Source organism: Mytilus galloprovincialis, chromosome 3 (genome assembly GCF_965363235.1).
Source record: "Mytilus galloprovincialis chromosome 3, xbMytGall1.hap1.1, whole genome shotgun sequence".
NCBI lineage: Eukaryota > Metazoa > Mollusca > Bivalvia > Mytilida > Mytilidae > Mytilus > Mytilus galloprovincialis.
In genome coordinates, this window is record NC_134840.1 from 7,450,137 (window position 1) to 7,455,784 (window position 5,648).

A 5,648-nucleotide genomic window follows, 5' to 3' on the forward strand; every position below is an offset into this window, starting at 1 on the left:
TCATTTTTTAAATTATTTTTTTTACATAAACTCCGTTTTAATTTATGTAAGCTTCTTCAGAATTTTTTCTCTCTCAAAATGGGTCCTAAATGAACGGTCCTTCAGGGGTGACGCAATTTATTAAATGACGTCATTGTTTGGAATGTGACGTCACAAACGTTGAGTTTTTATATTTCTGACACCGAAATGCAACTATAAAAAAGAACTAAATAAAGTACCATACAAAACACACAAAAAAACCAACTACAGCACGCAAATTGTAAGGTAACCCAGGTGCTTCGGATGAGAACCGGTAATTGATCAGTTGTTTTAAAGATTTTAAAACAAGACAAAAGTAGCACTGAAGATAGCCCAGCTGCTAGGGATCACAAAGCAGTTCATATGTACTCTCCTGTTGAAATATATGATGAAGTGTATAAAACATGGCAAAATCCGTATCACATGCCGTATCATCCTCGACCAATATCATCCCTCGGGCCAAAGGCCCTCTGGCTGATATTGGTGTCTCGGGATGATACGGCATATGACATGGATTTTGCCATGTAGTATTCTCTATGTATTATATAGTAAAGTGTTATTGTCCACCTATTTTAGGTTAAGCTTTTTGGGCTATGCTTGTCTTTAGTTCTGATCTTTCTTAAAGATCAAAGGAGTAGGTCTGGTAAGGGCCGATTTTGGCCTCAAATTTCAGGTTCATCTAACAAAAGATTTTGGACATTTTTAAACACTTCAGTGTCTATTTCAATTGATTCAATTAGTTTAAGTGAAAGATTTTAACTGATTTAGTCATTAAAAAGCTCTGACTGAAGCTTAAATATGAAAAATGTATCAAATATGCCAGAAAATGTTATTTTTCAGTTTTCAGATGGTTTTTGTCAAAATTGAAAGTGGCCACATCCGTGTTCATCCTCAACCTTTATATATGTTATGTTATTTCATCAAATACAACTTACATTTCAATATTATGATGGAACACGAATGCAGCCACTTTCATTTAAGACAGAAACCGTCTAAAATTTAAATAAAATGCTAAAATTGGGAAGATTTCAGTGATTTAGCATGACTTAATGATGCTAGTACCCGATATATGTGCATTATTTTGTCAAAAACAGCCCATATTTATGTAGCAGAAGCATTCTACTTTTCAGTAAATAGCTAAAAGATTATATTTTCACAATTTTGTAAAACTGCTATATTTTGGGACCAAAAAGGGGTCTTACTGAACCTACTCCTTTATACTAGGAGATGTTATCAGGATTTTACAGAAATTATATAATAGGCAAGACAAATCCCTCATGACACTTTATAGTGTAGTTTTGGCAGAAGTATCTGTGGTTTATCTAAACATTGCACTGTATCATATATGTACTGTTTCCTCCCTGGAATCAAACGAGGCTCGTCTTTCTTCTTTAGGATTTTTAAATGTTCTATAACTAAGTGGAATATGTCGTAGTAGTCCTTTTCTGTATGACCATATCATTGAACCAGCCATAAGAACAACTCCTAAGATGGCCAATGAAAACACAACCCCCAAAACTATAGATGTAGTTCTTGAACTTTCTGCTTCTACAGTAGTTTTCTCTGAAATTCACAAAATGCAATAAAAACATAAACATAAAAAAATATGTGTTCATGCACAAAATAATTGGAACAAGAAGTTCTTTTATTTCTGTAGGTACTATTAAAGATTCTGGTAATAGAAGTGTAATTGTCTAATAGAAGTGTAATAGTCAAATAGAAGTGTAATAGTCAAATAGAAGTGCAATAGTCAAATAGAAGTGTAATTGTCAAATAGAAGTGCAATAGTCAAATAGAAGTGCAATAGTCAAATAGAAGTGTAATAGTAGAATAGAAGTGTAATAGTCAAATAGAAGTGTAATGGTCAAATAGAAGTGTAATGGTCAAATAGAAGTGTAATAGTCAAATAGAAATGTAATATGTAATAGTCAAATAGAAGTGTAATAGTCTAATAGAAGTGTAATAGTCAAATAGAAGTGTAATAGAAGTGCAATAGTCAAATAGAAGTGTAATTGTCTAATAGAAGTGTAATAGTCAAATAGAAGTGCAATAGTCAAATAGAAGTGCAATAGTCAAATAGAAGTGTAATAGTAGAATAGAAGTGTAATAGTCAAATAGAAGTACAATAGTCTAATAGAAGTGTAATAATCAAATAGAAGTGCAATAGTCAAATAGAAGTGTAATAGTCAAATAGAAGTGTAATATGTAATAGTCAAATAGAAGTGTAATAGTCTAATAGAAGTGTAATAGTCAAATAGAAGTGTAATAGTCTAATAGAAGTGCAATAGTCAAATAGAAGTGCAATAGTCAAATAGAAGTGTAATAGTCAAATAGAAGTGTAATAGTCAAATAGAAGTGCAATAGTCAAATAGAAGTGTAATTGTCTAATAGAAGTGTAATTGTCAAATAGAAGTGTAATAGTAGAATAGAAGTGTAATAGTCAAATAGAAGTGCAATAGTCAAATAGAAGTGTAATACTCAAATAGAAGTGTAATAGTAGAATAGAAGTGTAATAGTCAAATAGAAGTGCAATAGTCAAATAGAAGTGTAATTGTCAAATAGAAGTGTAATAGTAGAATAGAAGTGTAATGGTCAAATAGAAGTGTAATAGTCAAATAGAAGTGTAATATGTAATAGTCAAATAGAAGTGTAATAGTCTAATAGAAGTGTAATAGTCAAATAGAAGTGTAATAGTCTAATAGAAGTGCAATAGTCAAATAGAAGTGTAATTGTCTAATAGAAGTGTAATAGTCAAATAGAAGTGCAATAGTCAAATAGAAGTGCAATAGTCAAATAGAAGTGTAATAGTAGAATAGAAGTGTAATAGTCAAATAGAAGTGCAATAGTCAAATAGAAGTGTAATTGTCTAATAGAAGTGTAATAGTCAAATAGAAGTGCAATAGTCAAATAGAAGTGTAATAGTCAAATAGAAGTGTAATATGTAATAGTCAAATAGAAGTGTAATAGTCTAATAGAAGTGTAATAGTCAAATAGAAGTGTAATAGTCTAATAGAAGTGCAATAGTCAAATAGAAGTGCAATAGTCAAATAGAAGTGTAATATGTAATAGTCAAATAGAAGTGTAATAGTCAAATAGAAGTGCAATAGTCAAATAGAAGTGTAATTGTCTAATAGAAGTGTAATTGTCAAATAGAAGTGTAATAGTCAAATAGAAGTGTAATAGTCAAATAGGAATGTAATAGTCAAATAGAAGTGTAATAGTCAAATAGGAATGTAATAGTCAAATAGAAGTGTAATAGTCAAATAGGAATGTAATAGTCAAATAGAAGTGTAATAGTCAGAAGTGTAATAGTCAAATACAAGTGTAATAGTCAAATAGAAGTGTAATAGTCAAATAGAAGTAATAGTCAAATAGAAGTGTAATAGTCAAATACAAGTGTAATAGTCAAATAGAAGTGCAATAGTCAAATAAAAGTGTAATTGTCTTAGCTAAAGTATGTTGGTCCTTTCTCTGATGTCAGCTGGTCAATGACCTTTAATGGCTGGTTTAAAATCTACAGATGTCCAACTTTTTTTAAGAACTATATTTTTTTTATTAGTTTGTTTTTAAACTTGCATTCATTATTGTCCATAGATCTTACATGATATTTTGGTATAGATGATATGTATGTGCATGGTTGAAATAAAATAATCATTCCTGCAAGAAGACAATTTACCTTACAAATTAGTAGTATGCAATAATCTTATACTGTTTGACTATGTTAGTACCCTGCTAATATTCTAATTTCATCTATAACTTTAAATGATCTTCTCTTTAAACGATGTTTGCAACATTTGAAATTCAGAAATATATTTCATATTATATATATATCACTATCGAATTAAAATGAGCTTTCCACACTTGCTCTTAATTTTTCTAATAGTCTATAGAGCAATATAAAATAAACTTTTCAGATCATTTACATAAAATCCTCTAAATAAAACAGAAAATGTGGTATAGTCAGCTATTCAAGGCCCGGAAATGACAAATGTTAAACACTTCAAACGAGAAAACTAACGGCATTATTTAAGTACAAAACAAGAATGTGTCCCAAGTACAAGGATGCCCCATCCGCATTATCATTTTCTATGTTCAGTGGACCGTAAATATGGGGTATACTCTAATTCGGCATTAATATTAGAAAGATCATATCATAAGCAACATCTATACTAAGTTTCAATTTGATTGGACTTCAACTTCATCAAAAACTACCTCGACCAAAAACTTTAACCTAACTCTAACATTCTCAAATATGATGGTAAGTAAGAGTGCAATTTCAAGTGAAACTTCTTTTATAAATGTTGGTCATATTTCATCAGCTTCTGCTGCTATGTTTGGATTTAACTTTTGTTAAAGTTTTGGATACCTTATGTTTTATGAATAAATTTGATATTGGCAGAAAAAGAGTTATGTGGGATGTTAACAAATTTTGTTTGGGAGATATAAGTTGCTGGTGTGAATACAGACTGGAATTGCGTGTTAAGGGCATACGATACAGTTACAGGGAAGGTAATGACGTTGCTAACGTAAAATGTTATTTTCGCGACGTCAAACTATGACATATATCGGGAAAAGATGCATTTTTCGACTGATTTTTATCATTCAAACTGTTTTAATTTGAAAACGAGTGCACATGGACCCCTATTTTTTAAAACAGCAATTTGTTTCATTTTGCAAGGAGATTATGTGACCCAAATTTTATAAAACTGTAAATAGCACATTATTTTTTAATTTTGATAAACATGCAGCAAAAAATGACGTTTTTTCCTCTATTCATGAACATTTGATAAATATAGAGTTATTTCGGAATAAAAATTTCATAATTTTTAATGATACTTATAAAATACAGAAATTACCGATTATTTAACAAAAAACAATTTGTGTTTATCTTTTAAAACAAAAAAGTTATGTCTTTCTTTCGAAAAAGAAAATAGGGACACAAATCTGAATTTTGAGCAAATATACAAAATTTCGACCTCATTTTACTCAAAAAGTAGCACATGAAGGTATATTTTTTATTACATATTTGATTTAATCAGATAAAAAATAGCCTATATGCAAATTTTCATCAACTTGTAAATACAGGTTCAAAACTGTATCGTATGCCCTTAAGTGCACCCGCTTTTTTAGAGGATCAGTTAGAAGTTTGCCATTTTGTTTAGTTTCAGTAATACCACCATAGTCAGTTGTTGTTTGTTTTTAACATATTAAGTACAATTTTTTTTATAGTGCCATATTTGTTTCATCTTGTGATGGTATAAATATTTTTTCATATCCTATTTTAGAATTATTGTGTATAATTATTTATTATTAATTTAGTGTGTACATGTACTTCAATACAATTTTGCAAGATCAAGTGTCATATTTTTATAAATTTTACCTTTTTTATTTTTTTTGGTTATTAATTCCATTTTAAATAACAACCTTATTTTGCAAAAAAGCATTAAATTCATGGCATTTAGAGTGTACCAATCACAAAACAACTCTTAAAAGGTTTTCTTCATTGGTATGTAAATTTATATTTGCTAGGATAAAAAGAAATAATGTAAACTGAATTAAAATGAATTTACAGAACATGTATAAACAATGTTAAGTATGTAGTAATCTGTTACAGAGAGAAGAAAACTCAA